The sequence below is a fragment of the Zeugodacus cucurbitae genome, chromosome 6 (genome assembly GCF_028554725.1).
Source record: "Zeugodacus cucurbitae isolate PBARC_wt_2022May chromosome 6, idZeuCucr1.2, whole genome shotgun sequence".
Classification (NCBI taxonomy): Eukaryota; Metazoa; Arthropoda; class Insecta; order Diptera; family Tephritidae; genus Zeugodacus; species Zeugodacus cucurbitae.
The window spans coordinates 1,691,483-1,717,890 of NC_071671.1; the positions used below are offsets into that span (position 1 = coordinate 1,691,483).

The 26,408-nt window shown below is 35.9% G+C and overlaps 1 protein-coding gene across 1 annotated transcript in view; it reads right to left on the reverse strand.

Moving 5' to 3' along the window:
• LOC105213483 (metabotropic glutamate receptor 2) overlaps nt 1-26,408 on the reverse strand; it is a 192,501-nt gene that overhangs the window by 148,336 nt on the left and 17,757 nt on the right. The window contains exon 2 of the mRNA XM_054233137.1: nt 6,521-6,555. The gene's annotated coding sequence lies outside the window, so the exon portion shown is untranslated. The remainder of the gene's footprint in view (nt 1-6,520; nt 6,556-26,408) is intronic.

A 26,408-nucleotide genomic window follows, 5' to 3' on the forward strand; every position in this document is an offset into this window, starting at 1 on the left:
GGCAAATCGTTGGAACTCAAAGAAATTCGTGGAATCAAGCACTCTGCCCCCTTGTATGTCCCTTTAAAAAATTCTTGCAACTATTACATTATTCGATAGCTGCTTGAAGGTTGCGAAGCATAATAAATGACAAAGCATTATAATGACAAAGAATTTAGAAATTTCACTTTATAATTCACAGCTTCGTCTTCATTTTCAACATGATCGATCGATGTGTATGAACACAAATCTCCCGGAAGTTGACTTTAAGTCGTATAGATTAAATCATCGACATCGGTATTTTTGGCATTTAAAATTCTGCGTGCTCTCAACGAATCGTAGTTACGATAAATTTGGCTAATGTTCGGATTGATTTCAAACCATTAGAAGTATTAACCAGAATTTGCCCAGTTCTTTGCAAATCTTCTGCGGTGCTTTCCTGTTGCAGGAACACACGCATATTCATGGTCAATCATATGGTTTTCGCGTGCCGCCACAAGTCCGATGACTTGAGACATGCGTTCAATTCCTCCGCCGTTGTTGATTTCGAAATAACAGAATATGTTAATCAATTCATCATAGGTTGTCTTTGCTGCTCATTAAATAATGGAACATTTTTTTATACTTTTTGTTCAAAAGTTATTCTGTCGAATGCACGATTCAGTACATCTCTAATTTGACTTGACTTGACTTTGATTTGGTGATGGCATATGAATTTCAATGCTTCATTGTAGATGTCACCGTTCATTTGCAATTCCGAATTCTCTGTTGCCACTTGCCAATTTCCGACTTTTCCGAATTGTTTTTTTTTTTTATAGATAGATTGAAAAAAAAAATGTATGGAAAAAGTCACTTTTTGGAATTTTACAATTTTCCGACTAAACCTTCCAAGATCCACAACGAACAACCTGTGAACATTTCATCAAGAATGGTCCAACCGTTCTCGATCCTTAGCATATCTAATCTTGAACCGCTTTCGCAGCGCAAGAAACGGAAGCCCTCAAAGATAAATAATTTCCCCCGTTTTTTACACATTTACCACTGTTTCTTGGCTCCTGATGCTATATAGCCTATAGCCTTCCTCGATAAATGGACTATCCAACACAAAGAGAATTATTCAAATCGAACCAGTAGTTTCGGAGGTTAGCGCGTTCAAACAAACAAACAAACTCTTCAGCTTTATAATATTAGTATAGATATGGAAGCTGGAATAGTTTTTGAAACAATTTAACTCATTTTCACCACCAAGGTATAGTGTTCCACCTAATTTAAATAAGATATCTCACATATTATATTAATTGATATATGCAGAATAAAGCCCACCGTATTTTTATGACTCGATTTTCACCATTTTTCGCACAAAGACACATTATTAGATGACATATGTAGATAAGCTCTGAATTTCTGAAAATAATCTGAGAGATTTATAGTCCGATTTCGACAAATAATCATCAGTTGTACTTTAAAATTGTGTTACATGGGAAGTAGGTGTGATTGTAAACCGATTTCGCCCACTTTCCATTGGTTTCACTAGGGTGTCAAGATAATAAAAATAAATTTTAAATATTACCCATCAAATTTCATTGAAATCGGTCGACTGCTGCCGAATATATAGTTGTTGATCACAAAGTGAGGGGTCACGGTTCCAAGGAATATGTGTACCAAGTCTCATTAAGGGGTTATATACAGTTAGGATTTTCAAAAAATCTATTTTTTTGCGTTTTCTTAATATATATATGCATATATCTGAGTATACACACACAAAATTTCAAGTCGATCCAATGAATATTTACGAAGTTATAGATACATTAGTGAAGGCATATAAAGTGCTTTCAAAACTTTAAACTCGTTTTTCTCGAAATGGTGTTTTCAAAGTCGTTGAGCAAGCTTTCTCAGAAGCGGCTGAACCAATCGGTCTTAAATTTTTACACAAACTTCTTAACTATATTTTTTAGTAATTAATCGTAGGATTTCCCCATCCAATGAAAATTTCTTAATTTTATAAACAATTAAAAACACGAGTTTTGGTCGAAAATCGAACGTTTTGCTTTGAGTAGCCGTCATTTTGTCAAACAAGTTTTTTTGCTAATTCCGTCAATCAATCACTAGATTTATTATTATATTAATGAAATTTATTTGGTTTTTGCATTTTAGATGATTCAGTCCAGTGACATCGTGCTCATCGCAAGAGGCCTTTTTTTTGCGGACCTCTGCAAAATTGGCAATATCAACGCTCCCGATATTTATTTTTGGCAAAAAAAAATGTGAATATAGTTTAAGGTTGTCATAATATACCTGCCAAGTTTCAAATCAATAAACCAAATAGTTTGCTTAGAACAAAATTCTTGAAAAATGCCTTTTTTCGACCTCCTAATTGTATATAAACCCTTAAGATATCACAAGTTTTACTCAAGTTATCGCTTGCACGCAAAGACGAACTTGGCGGATGGAGCGGCATCTAGTCTCGTCATCCTGATTATTTTGATATATTCAACTCTATAGCTCTCTTAGCAACTTTGTTACGAGCGTATAAAAATACAATAAACTAATGTTCCATGAGTAAAAACGGTGTATCCTATTTCATTTCACTCCCATCACATTCTGCGGCGTATCAAATTGACTTTTAAATATTAAGGAGACTCACAAAAAACACTAACAATATTAGAAATAGTATAGATTTTCATAACAATAAACGAAAAATTTCGGCGCGGTCAGCATGCAAGACGGACAAACACATCTTGAACCTTTCAAATGATATGAAATCACTGTTATTCTAGGCGAATAAAAGCGAAAAATAAAAACATTTCAAATGTGTTTTGCAACTCCAGATAATAACATTTTCATGCCAACCCATTTTTCCAGCTCGTTCCACTCAGCCAACCATTCGAACTACTTTAAGACGCAAGTTTATTTCGATATCAACGTTTCATACTCGAGTGCCACTTAAGTGTCAGCAAATGTCCGAATGGCAGCTGCAAACTGTCAAATACACAGCGCACATGAGTAAACAAATGGCAACAAATGCGGACTACAGCTCAGAAACATGCCGCTGCGCTTTAAATCAGAATATAAACTCGGTGACAATTTCCGATTACAAAACAGCAAAGGCAGCAAGTCAACAAAGGATGTGTGCGAGCATAGTAAATAACAACTGATATGTGTTTGCATGAATGCAGAGTAGAAGAGCAGTTGAAAGAAGGCGGTTGCTTGTGAGTTTATTGAGAATTTGAAATGTACGCAAATAACAACAACACACTTTCTATATACAAATATAGCTGCTGCTTGCTGCTTGAATGCGCACTACTTCGTTGTTGTTGAGATTTATTTACTCAGTTTTATATTTGGCGTTGATAATTTCATTGCCTGTTGACGCGCAAGTCTCGAGTAGCGACGCACACACACACGCACTCAGCTATGCAATTCACTTAACATTCGCCACAGTTTAGCTTTACAATTTGCGGAAATCGCCGAGATTGCTTGCTGAGTGAAACCGAAACGAAACTGTTGTCTGAAATTGAAAAGCGTATACTCGTAGAGTCAATGAAGCGCAAAGCGCGCCACGCCCACCAGTTCAACATCATTTAAGTGTAAACACTTCTGAGCTGTTTGCCTTTTCATTTATACACTTTCAAGTAAAATGCTCGTTCAATTCTTTCTTTGCCATTGAGCCGCTGAGCCGTTACGTCGTTGAGCCATATTGGCGTGCACATTTCCAGTTCACTGAGTTATAACTGTTATTTCGTCATTCACAAAGACACACACCCACATTCCTTTTTATTTATATAGGTAAGCTCTCCCTTTCAACTTTCCCTCCGTTGTTGCTGTGTGTCTATATGATAGTGCCAGCTTACTCAACTGCAAGCATCTTTCATTTGGTCACTTGTCGTCAAGTCATTTGCAACATGGCCCACAACAACAACAATAAACGCTTATAACGTTTGTGCAGCTCATTTCATTTATTGGCGCTCGTATATTGCTGCTTGAACTCTGTGTGACAGCGGCACTAACTTGTGGCATGTTGTTGGTATGTAACTGTGCTCCAGATATGTTTCCTTCTGCATGTTTAGCACCCGCTCTTAAAGCTTTCGGATTTGGTATAGCTTATACTGAAATGGATTACTCATATTTATTGGTGTTGCGTAGATTTAGGTTTCAGTTATAGTTCAGTTTGCTTTCGACGTTTTTTTTTTTGTAAATTTAAGGCCAATTTGCGCTTAGGACAGCCTCACCGTACGTATCCCAAATTATTCGATGAGCCTCAGCCGCACTTTTCTTGGAATTAAAAAAGAAAAGCAAAATTTCTCGCAAATGTCGAAAATTCGGCTCAAAAAGTGACATTTTCAGTTGAGAATAAGTTTGGAATGCAAACAGGTCTCTAAAAATATTTTATTGGGTTAATGTTGTCACAAATGTCCAAGATCGATATAAAACGATTTAATCGATTTAATCGACCAGTGCTTGACCCTAGAGACATCTATTGGAAAACGGTGGAAGCAAAGTAGTAGACCTAATAAATGAAAATGTTAACATTCCTTAGTAGATAGATTTCGCATATACATATTCAATTTTAAGAATTCGGTATTAATATTAAATATCACCCGTTCCTTCAAATCATAGAAATTTTAGCAATTTTATAACTAAAGTTGTAGCAAAGTATATTTTATTGCTATTTTCTTTGCTATATATTTATTATAAATTTTTATTGGATTTATGCACCCTAAACACATTTCCAACAGTCCAACAAATGAAACCATTTCAAAGGGCAAAATGTGTGCACAAATTCATAAATTACAAAGAGAGTGTAGATTTCAAGCATTTTAGTGGCAATAAAATTTTAATATTTCACAGCGCAAATATAAGATATTTAGATAAATATTGCCAACAAAGCACATATAACTGTGGCAGCCCAAAATATTTATAATTTATTGCCCATACAAAGTTTGTAATATAATATTTTCACAGACACTTCAGCAAGTGCTTAGTTGCTAATAAATGACAGCATATTGTCGAAACTAAAAGCAATTTTCTGGCAGTTATTTGGGCATATAAAATGTTCAATAGAGAGAGAAAGAAAAAAATAAACAAATTCATGTGAAATTGTGAAAAAAGGATGAGAAATTGCCTTAGATATTAAAATGTTGCCTACAACTAGGCGCAAAGTGCAATAAAAATTGTTTGTAACTTAGTATACATTTAAGTTGGATTAAACTTAATAATTTTTGTATTTCAACCGTAATCCCTTCTTTGTCTTTATTACTGACACTGACAACGCTACAAACAATACAAAATACAAAGCAATGGATCGCATAACCCATCATAAGACGGACATCATTTTGCTGCAGGCATTGAAACTTCGACCAACTGCTATAAACCGTCACAAGACGGATAAGATAATCCAGCAAAGATTTTTAGTTTTCCAAGTAAACTGTTACTGTTGCTGTTTCATTTTGTTTGTGGCGAGTACACATTTGAATATTGTGGGGAGCGGCAAAGAAATGCTAACAACCTTATTGTTGATCAGATAAAACTCGGCGGTGGATACAAAAGTTTGTTGCGCCTCAGGCTACAGTTTGTGGGTCACACGCAGCGCATGCAGTTGCACTGTTTCTTTTATGTGAAACACAGAGTTCTGTTAAATAAACAGTTCGCCGACGAATGGCACGGGAAATTACATTTGCTCACCTCTCCAACAGCATAGTGGCAAGTTCATGTTGCGAAGAAAGTTGAAAATATGTCAATAACTGGAAATTGCTTCGAGACTCAGTTTTAGCATATTTTAAATTAGCCCACACCGCGCTGCAGCCACATACGCACATACATAAGTGGCACTGAAGAAGGTGTGGCAGGCAGATTGTGTGGCAAGTAGACTGTGTGTAGGGAAGTAGATGTGTCATAAAGACCCCGTGTCGACTGCAACCACTTGTCGGTCATAAACAAGTGACGCAAGAAACGCAAATGGCAGCGAAAGCGAGCGCAAGTGTTTGTGTTTGTAAGCGTGTGTGCGCAACAGGTATGGGTGGCCCGCCACATTGGTGGCTGCAAAGTTTCCGTTGCTGCTTGCAACAAAAACTTTGTTTTACAATTTTGCTTTTTTACCATTGTATTTATGGTTATCGGATATATTAACCTGCAGTTGAAAACGATAAATATCGAACTTTAAATGCTTTTTACAACAAACAAGACAAAAGTTCTTTTCTTGCGCTTAGAACTTTTAGCCACGATTTAGCGCCACTTTTTGCATAGTTTAGTTATTTTTTCAGCATAAACTGCAGTTTATTTTGCTATTCAAGAGGAAAGAATTTTTCTTCCTTCGAAGGAGCTTCAACACTTGCTTTTACTGCTCCTTTAGACTTTAATAATTTGTAGCGAACATAAAAGGTGTACAGCCATCTCAATTATTTTGCACTTTCCTTATGTTTCGTTATTCTTATGTTTTTTATGTTCGTTTAACTCATTAATGCATGAGCAGCGACTTTTCAATCATTCAAGTTGAGTTTTCAAGGTATAACTTTTAACTTTTTTCTTATCTTTAATCACTTACCGTTAAGCACCGCTCGTAAGCGCTGAGTGGCCGTGCTGTAAGTACAAAACAAAAGCGAAGGAAAAATTGTAAGTCTTTTATGTACTTTTAATTATTTTACAAATGGAAAAGTTGCTTAAGTACACTAGTTACAGTTAAATACTTGCGTAAGTGATTAATCGGAGATTTTAAAGTGGCGAAATTTCAATGCCAAATAAAATTAAAGTGCATATAAATTGAAGTGGTTGTCGAAGTGCTATAAAAGAAGCTCAAAAAATTTTTTTAGAAAATATAGCAACAATAATACTAGGTCTGCAACATTGTTCCGCCGTTTTCCAATAGATGTCTCTAGAGTCAAGCACTGGCCGATTAAATCGATTAAATCGTTTTATATCGATCTTGGACATTTGTGTCAACATTAACCCAACAAAATATTTGTAGAGATCTGTTTGCATCCCAAACTTATTCTCAACTGAAAATGTCACTTTTTGAGTCGAATTCTCGACATTTGCGGGAATGTCTCTAGAGTCAAGCACTGGTCGATTAAATCGTTTTATATCGATCTTGGACTTTTGTGTCAACATTAACCCAACAAAATATTTGTAGAGATCTGTTTGCATCCCAAACTTATTCTCAACTGAAAATGTCACGTTTTGAGCCGAATTCTCGACATTTGCGGGAAATTTTGCTTTTCTTTTTTAATTCCAAGAAAAGTGTAACCGGTTTTATACAAAAAAAAGCTTTAAATTTACAAAAAAAAAACGGCGGAAGCAAAGTTGTAGACCTAATATAATAACAAATAATTACGAACAAGTAAGGAAGGGCTTATTCCGGGTGTAATCGAATATTTTATACTCCTCGTAATTTTTTTATTCGATTTCATTAAGATGGCATTAAGTCAACTAGAAAAAAGAAAATCGTTATATACAGTTTATGGGGGCTGGGGTAATTGCCTAACCGATTTCCCTTATTTTCGCCATCAAGCCAAGACTATGTATGTACATATGTTTGTTTTTGGACCAAACCAAGGCTATATGCTCACTTAATGCTGTGATATGTCAAATATTAGGCGATATTTGCCATTATATGGTCCACCGGATCCGTATATGAGGTATATGGGGACTAGGGGAAGTATTGACCCGAATGAGAGATTTGCATATATTTTCGATAAACAAACATATTGAGCAACATGTGGCTAGAGTATAACAAAAAACTTTTGTTTTAGTCTTTTTCATGCTTCCAATCCTTTAACCCATTCAAGCGCACTGTTACATATATGTAACGCACCGCATTCAAACTTTAAGCGCTGGCTGAGAGCAGCATACTTCTATGAATCAGAATTTAAGTCTACCATTTATTAGAATACAGCACTGCAAGCAATTCGTTTTGAAAATCAAGTCAGTTCTCTTTTCAAAAAAAAAATGAAAAACTTTCTTAAATTTCGCGCTCCCAACCCATCCGGTTCGCCGTGGGCTTGAATGGGTTAAGGGGCTATACCAGTGTGACATTTTCAAAAAATCGATTTATTTTTTTATTTTTTGCTTATTCGATAGTGTATACTGTCAAAAATATTCTGTTAAAACGCACAGCTCGTATCTTGGTTAGTTCTTCAATGACAACGTTCTAAAGAGTGACCGCTCGCAGGTATAAACCGCAATAGTCGAAACTTTAAATGCGTTTGTCTCGAAACGACTTTTCTCAAAATTTCTGACATCATAACTCAACGAGAAATAGACCGATCGACTTCAATTTAAACTGAGTATTCTTGAATATATTCACTGTATAATGAACGATCTTTTTGATTTGTTGCAAATAGTCAAATTGACATTTAAAAAACTACCATTTTTTAACTTAAAAACCGATTTTTTTTTTGGAACTACGCCATTTGGTTAAGTTTTGATATTATTAAATAATCGTAGGTCATTTTATAGGGAATATTTTCAACTTTAATAACCTTTTTGAACTTTTTTTGTTTCAGCTACTCATTCGGCCGGAATCATGTCAGCAGTTGGGGATTTTTTTGTCTTGGCACCTCCCATAACTCTGTTATTATACTCTCGCAACAAATGTTGCTAAGGATAGTATTATAGTTTTGTTCACATAACGGTTGTTTGTAACACCCAAAAGTAAACGAGTTAGATATAGGGTTATATATACCAAAGTGATCAGGGTGAAGAGTGGAGTTTAAATCCGAATGTCTGTCTGTCCGTCCGTCCGTCTGTGCAAGCTGTAACTTGAGTAAAAATTAAGATATCTTGATGAAACTTGGAACACTTATTTCTTGGCACCATAGGAAGGTTGCTTTCAAAAATGAGCAAAATCGGATAACTGCCACGCCCACAAAATGGCGAAAACCGAAAACACATAAAGTGCCATAACTAAGCCATAAATAAAGCTATGGATATAAAATTTGGTATGAAGGATCGCACTATAAAGGGGCATATTTGGATGTAATTTTTTTGGATAAGTGGGCGTGGCCCCGCCCCCTACTAAGTTTTTTGTACATATCTCGCAAACCAATAGAGCTATATAAACCAAACTTTCTGTAGTCGTTTTTTTTAGACTATGTTAATAATGTGGCAGCCCCATTCTAAAAATCGCCGAAATCGGACCATAGGTTTTTAAGGCCCCATATATCGAACACGAGAACCTCGGTGCTTCTAACCTAATATTATGGTTTCCAACTTTCAATGGACTTTATACAATATCTATGACGAATATGTGGGTCAAATTGTGTATTATATAATATAAATAAAGTTAAATAAATAAATTGCGAGAGTATAAAATGTTCGGTTACACCCGAACTTAGCCCTTCCTTACTTGTTTTTCAATATTTTTGTAAAAAACATCTTAAAACATAGCTGAACATATACCTTATTATGTCCAAAAAACTTCGAAACATTCGATCGAGTACTTTCTTAAGAAAAATTCACGAAAATCGCCACAATTTTCATGGATTAGACTGGTATAGCCGCTTAAACTCATATACTGAGGTTCACTTTTTGCTTAATATCGTGGATTAGGTTCACTAACCTACCTTGATTAACTACATACACACCACAACCGTATTTATTAGTTTTTTGCTATTTCCATTAAGACCCACACAAAAAGTACAATGACACGAGTAATCCATTAGCCGAATTTTATTAAAATTTCAAATCTTTGCGAAAGCCAAAATATGCACAGCTGCGCTGCCTTACATTCAGCCGACGCAAAATCACATTTGCCTTTTGTCTGCCTGTTGTGGAACTTTTCGCATTCACAGCCATTTGCAGCTGACAAACTTCAGCTATTATTTACCATATTGTTTATCAAACAAGAACAACAACAAAAAGTAATAAGCATAATGGCTTAATATGTACAATATATGTATATGTATGTATGCTGTCCTTTACATATGTATTTACGCAGCTTAGCGCAGCAACAATATTAGCTTTAGCGATTATCGGCGCTCTGACGTGCATATAAATTTTTAATTAGCATATGTGGGGTGTTGATAAGCGCGCATGCATAAAGTATGAGAGCGAACGAAAATTTTTGCCAAAGACTCTGCGAGTAATCACCGCACACACATATACACAACAGTATGAGCAAATAATCGAAATTATGTGTGCAAGAGTGTGTAGGTAATAAAATATTTATAAGCAATCTTTTGTAGCTAAGCGCCATTGTTTATGAAGGCGAGCGTATATTGCCAGCTGCTTTTATATTCAGACTTCTTTCAGTGTGTGTGTTTGTGAAAGCCAACTGTGTCTTATATTAAGCTAATAAATATTGTTTTTCGTTTTTTTGATAGCGCCAGCGCCTAAGTGTATGCAACAAAAATTTCACTTACATCTAAATTCCAACAAATACATACACACTGTTAGATATGCATGCTTACCAACTAGAATCGCAGCAATACTAACAAACTCACTTGCTTTGAAGCTCACTGCACAGTTTATTTTCACTTTTCCTGTTGAACGGCGCACAAAAAAAGTCGCCAGGATATATGTACGAACAGCACATTGACTCTCTTTTGGCTTTCCCTTAGCACACATGCATACATAAATATGTGACTGCTGCGTAAGTGAGCAAACATAATCCGTGTTTGACTAATGCAAACACACTAACGGTAAACAAACATGCATGCATACACACAAGCTGACAGCGTCGCTGTTGCGCAGTCGAGTGAACTTGAATTATTTTATTCGCATGTGGATATGAGAATGTATGCATATTTGTAGTTTATGCACATAGCATTTTGGTTGCACAAGTTATTTATGCAGGAAAAGAGTTTACTAGCAGTATCATATATGCATATAAACCGATATGTATGAACACAGGGTGGTCCAAAAGTACACATGATTCAATATGCTAGTGCAGGACAAAAATTTTTAACTTCTTCCATGAAATACACCAAAAATGTGCTTCAGATCACGCGTTAGATTAAAAAGGATGCATACCAAAATTATTTGGCTGTACGCATCCGATGGTCGTATACACAGACGGTCATAAATATAGTGACAGCGAAGATTTAGCTTTAACCTAAAATGCTAAAACAAAGGAAGCAGTGGAAGGTATAAACGTAAAGCAGACAGCGCAAACATAGCAGCTACAATACAATTTTTCCGCACACATATATTAAAGATGTGTTCAGAAAATAACGGGAATTTGAGTTTTTTGAAAAAAAATTTTGTTTTCATTCGTCTACATTAATGTTTTCACCTTCATGGTCCCCTTTCGATGTTATGAACTTACTTCAACGCTTCCTTCAACTGTCGAAATACTTCTCAAACTCGATTCCTAAGCTCTTTCATCGATGTAATCTACTATTATGCTTGTAAAACGGTGAACCTGTACGTTTCGCTTTATGTATAGGCATTAGGAAAAGTAGGCTTCGGTACAGTATTGTTTTTGGCCAAGAATTCACGAACAAATAAAGACAATGTATTAAGTCCATTGAAAGTTTGAAAATCCTAATATTAAGTATATGGACGATGGGAGATCGTGGTTGTAAACCGATTTAGCCTATTTTCACAACATATAATTGGGATGCAAGGGAAATATAACAAACCGAATTTCATTGAAATTGGTCGAGTAGTTTCAGAGATATGGTTTTTGACCCATAAGAGGACGGAACCACGCCCATTTAAAATTTTTTTTTACAATTTTGAATGCAGCTCTTCTGTGTCTTCTTTATAATGAAATATAAGGCTTCTGTTGGTTTTCCTTACTGAATTAAAGAATTTTTAGTAGTTTTCAACATAAACTTTGTATGGGAGTTGGGCGTGGTTGTAATCCGATTTTCTCTAAAAAAAAAACGACTCCTGGAAGCTTCGTTGATATAGCTTTAGTAGTTTACGAGATATGAACAAAAAACTTAGTATGGGGTGGGGCCACGCCCACTTTCCCAAAAAAATTACATCCAAATATGATAACTTAATTTATGGCTTAGTTATTGTTCTTTATGTGTTTTCGGTTATCGCCATTTTGTGGGCGTGGCAGTGGTTCGATTCCGCCCATCTTCGAACTTAACCTTCTCATGGCGCCATGGAACACGTGTTCCAAGTTTCATTAAGATATCTCAATTTTTACTCAAGTCACAGCTTGCACGGACGGACAGACAGACATCCAGATTTGAACTCCACTGTTCACCCTGATCAGTTTGGTATATATAACCCTATATCTAACTCGTTTAGTTTTGGGACTTACAAACAACCGTTATGTGGACAAAACTATAATACTCTCTTAGCAACTTTTGTTGCGAGAGTACAAAAATTAACATTGGTTTTTGGCCAAATTCCCGTTACTTTTTGAACACACCTCGCACATACATTGATACCAACCAAGAAAGACTCTCAAAGACAGTAGTCGCACATGTGTTAGTTACTCTTATCATTTCTCTGCTTTAAGCATATATTTACTCTTTCCATATGAGTTGGTGAAATAAAAACGCGCACCTGATGCGTATATGTATAATGCATTATGACTAACTTATGCGTATGCGTATATCATGCCACGCCATGCCATGCCATGCAATAAGCAGCAGCAGCATCAATGCTGTGAGCAGTGCTGAACTTTATTGTTTACTTAGTGGTTACAAAGTTAAGGCATGCTTGAGCAAACAGCGCGCTGATGTGAAACACATAACGGCAATTATATAACAACACGTAGCGTATAATCGCCCTCAAGCATGTGTGAGTATCACTGTGCGTGGGTGTGTGTGTGCATTGCTCTTTACTTTGTACTCTTTATTTAAGTTGCTTGTTAAGTGGCTGTTAGTTTATGAGTACCCAATAAACTGTAAGTTAAATGGTTATTACTTTGCGCTAGCTCACTCGCTCGCTCTCTAGCCAGCGGGAATTTTGATGAAGATGGTGGAAAAAAGATATTTTTTTTTATTAAAAAGCAATTTATAGTTGTTGGTGGAAAATCATTTCTACACATCGTGTCTTCTCTTTTCGAAGAATGGAGACTAGTGCTGACAAATTTACTCCTGCTAGGAAATGCGCCTCAAAGCATGCCTTATATTTTAAGTTGAACATTCAACACTTTCATTTATTAAAAAAATATATATTTTCAAAATAATATTAGGTCTACAACTTTGCTTCCCCCGTTTTCCAATAGATGTCTCTAGGGTCAAGCACTAGTCGATTAAATCGTTTTATATCGATCCTGAACATTTGTGTCAACATTAACACAACAAAATATTTGTAGAGATCTGTTTGCATCCCAAACTTATTCTCAACTGAAAATATCACTTTTTGAACCGAATTCTCGACATTTGCGGGAAATTTTGCTTTTCTTTTTTAACTCCAAGAAAAGTGCGGCTTAGGCTCATTGAATGCTTTCGGATACGTACTGTGAGGCTGTCCCAAGTGAAAGAACATTTCGCGAATGGTTTCAACGTTTTAAGAATGGTGATTTTGAAGTCGAAGACCGGCATGGTGGTGGAAGGGAAAAGATTTTCGAAGATGCTGAATTGGAAAATACTCGACCAAGATGCGTTTCAAACCCAAGAGGAATTGGCCGAATCAATTGACACAGCAAGCCGTATCAAAGCGCCTAAAAGCCATGGGGATGATTCAGAAACAAGGAATCTGGGTTCCTTACGACTTGAAAAAAAGAGATGTCGAATGGCGCTTCTTTGCATGTGAACAGCTGCTTCAAAGGCACAACCGAAAGGGATTTTTACATCGGATTGTAACTGGCGACGGAAAATGGGTCCACTACGATAATCCTATGTGAAGAAAGTCATGGAGAAAGCCTGGACATGCCTCTACGTCGACGGCAAAACCGAACATTCATGGCGCCAAGGTGGGACCAGCTGGGGGTGATATATTATGAGCTGCTAAAGCCAAGTGAAACCATCACAGGAGATCGATACCGAACGCAATTGATGCGTTTGAGCCGAGCACTAAAAAAAAACGGCCACAGTACGAGGAAATACACGATAAAGTCATTCTCCGGCATGACAATGCTCGGCCTCACTTCGCAAAGGTGGTCAAAAAATATTTGGAAACGCTGAAATGGGAGATCTTACCCCACTCGCCGTATTCTCCAGACGTTGCTCTATCTGACTACCACTTATTCCGATCGATGGCACACGGTTTAGCTAACGAGCACTTCAGTTCTTATGAAGAAGTCAAAAATTGGATTGATACTTGGATCGACTCGAAAGATGAGGAGTTCTTTCTTCACGGAATACGCATGCTGCCAGAAAGATGGTCAAAAGTAGTAGCTAGCGACGGCCAATATTTTGAATAACATTTTTGTAACCGTTTTTATACAAGCCTTAAATTTACAAAAAAAAAAAAAAAAAACGACAAAAGCAAAGTTGTAGATTGATTGATAGAGTTGAGTCCGTAAATTCACAGAAAGCTTTCAGTATTTTCGCTGGACCCTTGCGCTTTTATTTTCAATGCAAATTTCCGAGCGCTTACCTTGAAAAGACTAAGGAAAAACTAAAGCAAGAAGCAAATTCTTTTAAAAACAAGTCTAAGATTCCACAACTATATTTAGCACTCCGAGTAGTGAAGAGTGTCACCACGTAGTTAGTGGACGCTCATAAAATCAACAAAAGTGAGTGCGAAAGTAAAGTGTACCCAGCGCCGACACGCTTTCACCAACTAACAGTTTTTTCAATAAAAATAAATAAATTTCAACTTTCGCGCTGCTACGCTTTTCGCAACCTTTCTCAGCCGCCAACAACAAAGCCAGAGCCACTACTTAGTTGCGCCGTAATAAAGTGTTTCGCTGCGGCGGCCGCATAATATTTTCTTTCCTTCTCTTTATATATTTTTTTTTCATTTTTTTATACTATCTTCCTTTTTTGTTTGTGCATCTTTTTAGTGAAAATATTTTCCAACACTTTAGCGGTGTATGTAATTGTTTTGCTGCGGCGGCGCTGCTTTCATGCGCAAGTATTTTAGCGCTGTCAGCCTTCAAGCGCAGTGCTGGCAGACGTTTTCATAGCGCCCTCGAGCAAAAATTCCAAACATTTTTTTTTGCTGTTATTTTTGTGTTATCTCAAAGGAAAATGGAGTATGCTGCTGCTTTGCTCGGTTTAAATACTAATCTGTTGCTGAAATATGCATTTATTGCAATAAAAAACTGTGTGACTTTTGTGTGGCATGCTGCGAATGAGACGAAGAATAGTATTTTGCAGACGAGAAAACTACCTGAATGGCATACTAACTACGCATTAATAGCGCCAGCTCTCGCCTGGTCAAAGCCAAGCCAAGAAGGCGAAGAATATGTTGTAGCCATTGCTGTAAAGATTGCGCATTCTCTTCGCTACTTGCCGCAAGCATTCCAACGAACGCGCTCAGCAAGTTATCAGCACGTTTTGGCTTTATTGTTGTTGCGGCACGCATTTGTAGCTTTGGCGTATTTGTTAGCGCGGCGAAAGCGATTTTCTTGACAACATTCTCAACAAATGGCGGTTGCTATGACGATTCCATGAACTCGGTGCGTATTCCTATTCTGTGTGTGAGTGTGTGTGTATTTAACGAAGGCATTCGCTGAGAATTAAAGCAACTATGGCATTTGCCACGCTTGGCTGCGTTAATTTCATAACTTTGCAGCTTAAATTTCTTCTGCGTATGAATGCGGTTAAAGCTTGGCGCGCGAAATCTATAACAGTAATTTCAATTTGCAGTTTCCGCCGAATTTTCGCGTTAACGAAATTGGAGAGAAGACAAAGTTGAGAGTGAATGTTGCATATGTAGTGTATAGTGTGGCAATTTGAAAACTTTGAAGGCATGTTTAAGGGGTTAGGGGTAGTCAAAGACACGAAAAAATTAGAATTTTCAGTAATTTTTTTTGCTATTAAATCATGTTATCTTACAAAACTAATAATATGGCATAATTATACAATGTTTTGACTTAAAGTCACGGAAATTTGAAAAAAAGTGTAATTTCCAAAGTGTACCCAGTTTCAAAAAAAGGTACTTGCGGTGACAATCATAAGTCCTTGGAAATTCATCTAAAATCAATCGGATAAAAAAATTAGTTTTTTAAATAGACAATCCTGGGCCTAATTGAAGCTTTCTTTTGTTCAAAAATTAACAAAATGGCGGCCTCAGTAAATTTTTTTCTAGATTTTCGGGAAAAAATCAACAGTTAATTGGTCTTAAAAAATCGAAAATTTTGAAAAACAAAAATTCTTCGATCAAGCCTGAGTTCATTATGTATTCTAAAAGCTGTATGAATTCCATTAAAATCTACTGAGCGGTTATCGAGTTACAGTTGTCACCAGTTCAAAAAACATAGCTTTGAGAAAAAAGCATTTCAAGTGTCACACTAGTGTGTTGGATAGCCCGAGCGATCTTTGTTGTTTGTCGAATAACTCGAAAAGTTATTATCGGATCAACTACAAATTTTCAGAGAATATTTTTAAGATATTACACTTAACGAAAATGGAAAAAAATTTTATTTTTTGAAAATCCTGACTACTCCTAACCCCATAATTTAACGAATTTTTCTTTTATCAACTCTTCAAGCCTCTCTATTTTCTCCTAAATTAAATGTAGATTAAAGTTATTGAATTATGAAGGTCATATATATATATAAATTAAGAGACCCCTCGACTTAACCTCAAAATTTTGTTCTGTAATTTACAAATTATAATTCCATTGCCATTTATTTCCGTCACAGGTTTGCAAATAATTTAATAACTTGAATAAACAACTTACATTTGGAAAAGGCCAGGCAATAAAGCATTTTATTACCGCACAATTACGACTGAAATGAGTTTGTAAATTTTCAAAAGCCAATAAAAACAAAACCGGCACGGGTACACGCAAATACAAATACAAAGGAAGCTATTGAAAAGTACTTGTCGATGTTAATTCAAAAGGACCCAGTAGGAAAACTTTTTGGACATGGAAACAGCTAAACTGAATTAAAAAAATTTTGAAATTTTCATGAACGGGAGTTGAGGCAGCGAAGAAAATTTTCATTCAAAATTATTCTAACTTACTCTTCAAGGCATCAAAACACACTTCAGCGCAGGTTGATTTAACAAAACCTTTCAATTTCTGGCATGGCACACAGATTTTTTTATTTTTATCCAAAAATTTGCCTACCCACGACTACACGAAAGCGCCCCAACTGGGCTGAGCACCGAAATGCTTCAAATGAAAAGCGCAAAGCAGGACAAAAGGGCGAAAGCGAAAGCGCAAGTGAGAAAAAGTTTACCTTTTGCACGCAACGAAAAGCAATTTTTCAATTATCCCATTAAAAAGTTTGATTGCAGGGTGAAGGCGACCGCTTGCGGCAGCGCAGGCGGCAATAGCCATAAAGAGCAACAGCGTGTGGCATGAAATGAATGAAACGCAAAAAAACGCCAGCAAACCAATCGTGAATTCAATGCGAAATTGGCACTCTACACAATAAAAAAAACACAAAAAAAGCGCGCAGCAATAACCAACGAATAGATTTTTTTTTTAAATGTGAAAAATATTTTTGCCATAATCTGTATGCCGCTAGCCGAATAAATACATTAGCACATTCGGCTTTTGTATCTTAATAAAATTTGCAAAATATTGTTGAAGCACCATTGAAATTGATGGCCAAAACATAATATTTATTTTCATATGACAGACAACACATTTGGGAAAACCAGCCTGAGCCCGGCACTGACAGCATGCACCCTCGTCAACTGAAACACTCGACACACAAAAAAGAACACATAGCAGCCTACAAACCTTGTCTGAGTTGTTGAAAAAAGCATTAAATGCAGGCTCCGCATAACACTGGACCACCTAATGGCACACGTTGCAACAACATGTAACTGTTTTTTTGTTGTTTTTTTAATTTGTAAATAAAATTAGTTTTGTATGACCTAAAATAAATTGCATAATGCTTTCAAAGCTTCGATCTCTCTGCGCTGTACTGTACCGTATGAGTAAATATGAAAATTCACAGTGAGGTAGACTCAACGGCCTTCAGCACGACATGCTATCATCAAATATTTGCAACAACACTGACATCTGCGTAATTGGAGATGCCATAAATTCCAAGAAGCACATAAATGAAAGCAAAGCACTTGTGTACACCCACGTTGGATAAATACACATACAAATGAAGTTCAGAAGCAAAGTGCTTGAGACTTGAGACATCACGCAGTACCAGCTGAGTGATATGTCAACTATTGTGTTTGAAGATGAGAAAACAACTGCTTGAGAGAGGCTCAAGAAGTTCGAGGAATATTGCAACTGTAAATTGAGGAGGTGTACCGAGGAGATTTCTGAGATTCTGAGTATCTTTAAATTGGTACAACCGAATTAATGTAGTCCTCAGATCTCTATGGACAACTAGATGATCTCGAGGTTAAGGCTAGTTTCGTGAAACTGGTTCCACTGTAAGGAATGGTAGATAATCAGATTTCAGGTTATTCCCTTTGCCAATATAAAGGATGAAATGGATTTTTAGAACAATTATTTGAGACAAAATATCGCTGGAACGCAAGTAGAAGCAATCTCCACATCTTTGATCACCCTTAGAGAGTATAAGGCTAGAGCCATAAACGTTAATATTCTGATTGAACTGTATATCAATCTCTCAACCTTTTGAATACACTCCTACGGCTGCCAAGATTTGTAGAACAGCGCTAAAAATCATAAAGAAACCCATGTGTGGAGTCTCTCAAAGGTACATACTAATCGTACAAGGAAAACAAGCAACGCAGTGGAGAGTAAAAAAAATGAAAATTCGCAGCAAATTCATTAAGAAAACAAGCGCGCGCTCCGTTTAATTGAAATGTTGTTCACACACAACTCATATTGATGCTGTGTAAGACAGACACATGTACTTGTTGTAGTAGGCAAAGCGCATTTCTTGTTTCCACAAACTGATTGATCTGTACAATACAGTGCCGCCCTTTGTTCGTCTGTGCATCTGTCTTTCACTGGCATTCACGGATTAAGATATGCAATTTTCGCCCGCTTGTTTGTTCGCAATGTCAGTGCTAACCTTGAAGTTGTCGGAAAAGACAAGCATGTGAGATGAGAAAACCAAAATACACTTCCGTAAAAGTAGAAAATTGCAAAAAATTACGCAGGTGCATGCAGCAGCGAAAGCAGTGAAATATCGCGAACATAGCTTTTATAGAGGAGAATAAAGAGCTGAGGTGGCTCACATTGCTTTGAGGTTGTGCAAATTCCGACAACGAAAAGCACAAAAACTATGCCTAAGCAATTATTTTCCAGAGATTTTGTAAAATATTATGATTTTCTTTATTACTGTAGTATAGTTTTCAACATATTTGTATAAGAGGTATGTTCAAAAAATAACGGGAATTTTATTTTTTTTTTTTTTTTTGTGAAAAAATTTTTTATTCATACTACAGGGGCAGGGCTAACAATATAATAAAAACAAAATTTGACAATTTCACTTTTGGATAAAAATTCCCGTTATTTTTTGAACACACAGTATATGTACATAGATCACAATTCCTCTGATCTCGAATACTACGAAAGTTGTTAATTATATTTCCACACTACAAGTTAAATCATGCATGGCACACATATACGTGTGCACGCTCCACCTACTCCTCACCATTCACTCCTTACAATTTTCATTGCAATAATCTGTGCACGGAAGCGAGCAAAATTGCATTTTCACCTTTTAATTGCATTTTATTTGTAAATCAATACATATCTTTTACTCAGTATTGCTGAGCCTGCCTGCCCACATTACATTAGGAATATTAAAGCGAAAATTAAAAGCAAATCACTTACCGTTGCACGCACGTGACATGCCGTAACGGCATTCTTCGACTCAAAGCCAGCAATGTGAATTGCAATGATGCACTGCACTGACTTCCCGACAAAACCACACACTTCAATTACACGACTTAAGCTCAGATTTATTGAAGCTCGAATGTTACAATTCCGCTGCAGCAGCGGCAGCATGTAATACCAGCTATGTATCTGCTGCCAACTCAAAGTGGATTATTTATATAAATTGCTGAAGAGGTGTGCGACTGGCATACAACAATATCTTTGGATAATAAATAGGTTGTGTGCGTCATATGGCTGCAATTGTTGCTGCTGCAAGCGCTCGTGTCTACATTTCTCGGTATTGCATTCTGCTCAAGCTCAAGTGCAGTGCGTAGCTGCAATATGGGTATATATGTGTACACTATTTCACCTGAATGTCTTCGTAATCAAAATAGATTAAATTCAGCAATGCGTGCAGGGAATTCAAAATATTGCTATGCATTGCTACTAGTAGTTCTATTGGCTTTTCAGAAACTTGCTGAAGATTTTGAGAGATTAAATTTTGATAAGGAAAATTATTCAAAATATTTCAAAAATTTATTTTTTTTTTTTTTTGTACAAAAAATATTTAATTTCTGGAAAAAATTGCGAAAATATTTATTGAGGTTATATTTACTTAAATTATTTTATTTTTTTTTATTTTTTTTTGTTGTAATTTTGCAATTTTTTTATTTTATTTTTTTTAATTTATTCTTGTTGTAATTTTTTTATTTTTTTTTAGTATTTGCGAAAATATTTATTGAGGTTATATTTACTTAAATTATTTTATTTTTTTTATTTTTTTTTTTTTTGTTCTAATTTTGCAATTTATTTATTTTATTTTTTTTAATTCTTTCTTGTTGTAATTTTTTTATTTTATTTTTTGGTAATTCTGCAATTTTTTTATTTTAATTTTTTTACTGAATTTGAGTAAATTTTTTTTCATTTTTTTATTTTCTTAATACAACATAGCATTCAACCTCCGTCAAGGCAACAAAAAAGAATTCCAAAAGCATACCCACGTACAGAAAACAATGCCAGCACACATAAACTGACACGCTGATTGACACTGACTTAGTCATTCTTTCAGCTGACAGCCACACACATAAGCACACACACACCTACAAAGCGCAATGCCAACATATCTCCGACGTGCCACTTTCGTTGTATGCGTAACTACGTTGATGGCACCATAAACACAAATATTCCCAACGAAACCATAACATGACAGTTTATACTTCCACAATCTGTCGGAATTAACGTCTAACTTTACATCACGTACATGCGTTGGCATATTTGGCCAACGCTACCATTTCTCGGTATGCACAACAGACGGCTGAGGGCTGTGTATTAGTAGCACGGCATGCAGATAGCACGGCCACTGGCTACTGTGGCCTGACATTGTAACTGATAGCCAACACTTTTCCGTGTATGCAGCTTCATTTTCTTTGTAAAATGTGTAGATATTAATTCCTGTCAGGATTTATAACACCCGTTTGCTGGAAACTTTAGTTGTTGTGCGCTGGTAAATTGGTATGGCATGGCGTATACGTAACATTAGCCTTCATGATATTTTCTTTTATTTTTTTGCTGTGGAAATGATTTAGGTGGACTAACTGACATTTCATTTATGATTGCGAGTGGGACAATGGCGCTAGAGAGTACTCAAATACTTCCGTAGTAGCAGAATTGTATGTATGATAAAATAGAGAGAGAGAGAGTCTGCATAAAAGCTCACTAAAGGTGACTTTAGCCACGGTTAGCTAAAGATGAACAATGATTATAGTATATTTTTCAGAAAACTTTTATATGAAAATTCTTTAAATTGTTCGTCATAAAGAAAAATTGCGTACTCCACTTGCCAAGTGGGCCATTTTTCATTGATATGTAGTAAAATTTTAAAATCTAACCACTTCTTATAATTTATTGTTATGCAACGTGTGTGCAATCTTACGTTTTATTTTAATGCCAAAAGCATTCGAACGCATCTTAGCAAGTGAAAACTGCACATAAAAGGCAGCCGACGCACGTATGCTGCCTTAAACGCCAGGTATTTATCTCCGCAGAAAGAACAGTGTAAGCCATAGTCCATAAATTTTCGCCACATGCATTTGTAATCTTTTAGAGTATACTATTTTATGTATCATTTGCTTAAGAATAATAGCCACGTCGCAGCCAACGTGTGGCCTGTAATTGGATGCATGCGCACAGTGCCAAAAGCGCATAGGTGCAATACGCGCTCAGTGCCTCAGCTACGTGTAGCAAGCGTTTGGCGCCTGCGCTTCTGAGAATTGTATTCGAAATCGTTTTAGAACCACTAAATCATGTCTTGAGAACAATGAAGAAAAGATACCAGCCAAGATTTTTTTTAGTGCAGCTATGCGAAATGCGAAGAAAGGAAGTTAAGAAAGTGATTCTAAAAAAATAATAATTTATACTTAAAAGCCGTGTTGAGTAAAAGTATTTAAATTTCATATTTTTATTTTCAAAAAAAAAAAAAAAAATATTTAATACAAACTCGTAGTGAGGCACTTTAGAACTTGAGAACTATTAACACCACTAACTGTTAAGCTTTCTAAACTCTGTTGAAAACAAGAGAAAAACGTTAACTTCGGCTGTACCGAAGCTAATATACCCTTCATAGGTGCATTTCTGTTAGTAACTATGTGTTTAAGCAAATCTAAAGACGTAAGAAAAAGTAAGTAATAGAAAAAAGAAAACATTTTACTTATTCTTTTTAGCCGGGTTGTTTGCTAGAAACATTAAGATTATAGTTAACCGATCTAAACAATTTCTTCGGAGATTATATTATTACATTAAGCAGTAATCCATGTCAAATTTCGTGAAGATACCACGTCAAATGAGAAAATTTTCCATACAAACCATTGATTCCGATCGTTCAGTTTGTATGGCAGCTATATGCTATAGTGAACCGATCTGAACAATTTTTTCGGAGATTAAATTATTTCTATGAGCAATAACTCACACCAAATTTCGTGAAGATATGTAGTAAAATGCGGAAGTTTTCCATATAAGCCCTTGCTTCCGATCGTTCAGTTTGTATGGCAGCTATATGATATAGTAAACCGATCTGAACAATTTTTTTGGAGATTAAATAGTTACTATGAACAATAACTCACCCCAAATTTCGTGAAGATATGTAGTAAAATGCGGAAGTTTTCCATACAAGACCTTGATTCCGATCGTTCAGTTTGTATGGCAGCTATATGATATAGTAAACCGATCTGAACAATTTTTTCGGAGATTAAATATTTACTATGAACAATAACTCAACCCAAATTTCGTGAAGATATGTAGTAAAATGCGGAAGTTTTCCATACAAGCCCTTGATTCCGATCGTTCGGTTTGTATGGCAGCTATATGCTATAGTAAACCGATCTGAACAATTTTTTTGGAGATTAAATTATTGCTATGAACAATAACCCACACCAAATTTCGTGAAGATATGTAGTAAAATGCGGAAGTTTTCCATACAAGCCCTTGATTCCGATCGTTCAGTTTGTATGGCAGCTATATGATATAATGGTCCGATATCGGACAAATGGGCAGCTTCTTTAAGAGAAAAAAACATCTGCAAAATTTCAAAACGATATCTTAAAAACTGAAGGACTAGTTCGTATATATACAGACAGACGGACGGACGGACGGACAGACAGACGGACATGGCTAAGTCGACTCAGTTCAACATACTGATCATTTATATATATACTTTATATCCCCTCCGACGCTTCCTTCTGGATGTTACAAACTTCGTGACAAACTTAATATGCCATGTTCAGGGTATAATAAGGACGGAGCATACATTTACTGCTTGAAATTTGAAGTTGTAACTGTAAATACATACAGTTAGTAGTCATATAGCATGATTTACGCCATTTCTAGGACAGCCGTAACAATGTTGCTAGAGATTTGTTAACGTGTTGCAAATGCATTTCGAGCGCATCATTTTTATTAGCACACTTTCAGGGGCGCAAATGCACGAAATCACAACATTACTCATTTTATGGACATAAATTGCACATTTTCTCCACTTATAGTTGTTGTTGTTGTACTATATATGCTATGTTGGCATGTGGAGTCCAGTTTTGGCATGTTTCGCTCAGTCATTGCCATTTAAGAGGAAATTCGCATAAAGTGCACGAGTTTGACGGCAATACACTCGCATCATAGTATATACATATATATGTATGTACGAGTATGTATATTTGTGTGAGTGTCCAGGCTTGCGTTTGGGAGTGTCACTTGTTATTGCACGCTGTTGGCATGCCCGTTTTTATGGCAACTAATTTTGTTGCGTTACATTCTGTTTAACCTCCGACGAAATTCTCCAGCTTTCGGCGTGTAGCTGCTGGTATTTCAAGCAAAATTTGTCTTCTCTACACGTATAATGTGTGGACGGCTTTAGTACGAAATGATTTAGCAAAACGAGTGTATTCAGCTAGCAACAACAAATAGCTGTGGGATCAAATATTGTGACAAGGTAATCAAAAAAGTCTACGTACACAAGTGAAATACTAATTAGTTGCAAGCAGATTGTTTGAGTGAAAATAATAAAGCACAAAAATTTACTTTAAATAGAAAACAATAGTAACAGCAGTTTAATCTGTTTAAAAATTTCCATTACTTCCTTCGCCTAAACCGCTTTCGTTTGCCCTGAAAGCAGCGCTTAAAATTCAATTAACTGCAGTGCGCTTAGCCTCATATGCATTATCATTTAGAGCGACCACAATCAAATTGTTTCATTTACAAGCATAATCCCGTTACCCAATTACGCTGCGAAATCGCGCTACTGCAGCTCTGTACGGCGCTGATCGGCGGCTAATGCATTCAGTCGCATTATTTCCAGAAGCTTTAGAATAGCTTAACTGGCAGCAGTTGGCGCGCCATCATATGCTCATTATAACGCGGATCCCACAGCATTGCTGGCGCTGAGACAGTGACTGTCGAAATTGTGCGTGAATGTTGAATATTACTCTTTTCGGATTAGAGAAAGTGGCATATACATATATAAGTTAGATTCTACCACTTTGGATATATATGCGACTTTACAAATTTTAATGAATATATTTTAGACAGATGGTCACTAAAGGGTGGCTATATTAATATGCTATTACTCTACATCCTCTACAAAAGCCAACCAGCATATTATACTTTCATAAGGGAGCTTTGATAGCATCTTATCAAAGTTCTTTTAAACTTCCTTCCTTCCTTCTAGCTTTAATGCTGTACTAAGATATAAAATTTCCTTAATATTGTCACTTAAATCAAGATTACTTTTGGTGACTACTTTAAAAATGCACTCACTGCTAATTCCACGCTCATATACTCATACATACATATATGCGCACTAATCGACAGCTACCAGCTGCGGCTATTAGAAATTTTAAACCAACTTCCAATATGGCATTAATTAAGCAGTACCCAAATATACAGACACCTCTACATAAACGAGCTTAAATGTTAATGCGAGTATTTGCTTTCATATCTTCTAATTTTTCGGAGATTATAAAGAACAAAAGTCTAAAATCAAACTTTAATTTTACATTACATTTATGATATTTATAAAAATAAATTGTTGAGCATTGAGGTTGTAAATATAGTGAATATCGATTTGGAACTTTGCTGCGTCTGACAATGTCAATTAAGTGGAGACACGTGTCGTATCATTTAGAAACTTTTAAAGTAGTGCACTTATAGCCCTTTCACACAGGAGCTAATTGATCAATTAACCGATATCTGCTCGATTAAAACGCTGATTAAGATCGATTTAAAATACAAAATAAAAATCTTCATTAATTTTTTATTGAATTTTAATCGACTTGAAAATGATATGGAACTCGGCGACAAAGATCGTATTTGTAATCTATAATATAAAAATGAATCGCAAAATGTGTTGCTAAGCGCATAACTCGAGAACCGCTGAACCAATTTCGCAAATTCTTTTATTAGAATGTTTCTAGAGGTACCGAGATGGTTCTTACGGAGAGAAAAATTAGAAAAATTGCCTGAAAAAGTCTTAAATCCACAATTTTCTAATCACCCATACAAACAATTTGTGTCGTTAGTCTCGAAAAAAGTCGAGAAGGGCCAAACCGATCTGGCTAATTTTAGTTTTGAAATATTTATGGAAGGCCAGGGAAGGATTAGAAAGTAAGTATATATGGAAAAATTGTGAGGAACATAACAAGAAGATGATTTTATTTGAATTGACAACAAAATTATAAAAAGAAAAAGAAACAAAAAATAATAATATTTTGAAAGTTGTCATTGTTGCTTTGTTAAAAAATTTTTATCATTGTTCAATTGTATAAGGCTGTGTCGATAGCCCAAAACAATTTGTAACAAGTAGGGAAAGGCAACCGAACATTTTATTCTCACGCAATTTATTGATGTAATTTTATTACACACAATTTGAAATAAAGTCCAAGAGAATAACGAAAATCAGCATATATAGTACATGAGGGTTGAGGTAATCCCTGGACCGATTTCACTTATTTTCAACACCCAGTTATAATGGGAATAGGGGCAACTTGACACCCGTTAGTAGGCAGACAAACGGCAATTCGGCCTTGAAATTACTCCTAAATTGCAAATCAACGAAACACCAGTCTGCAAAATCGCCAAAAAAGAGCTATAAAGAA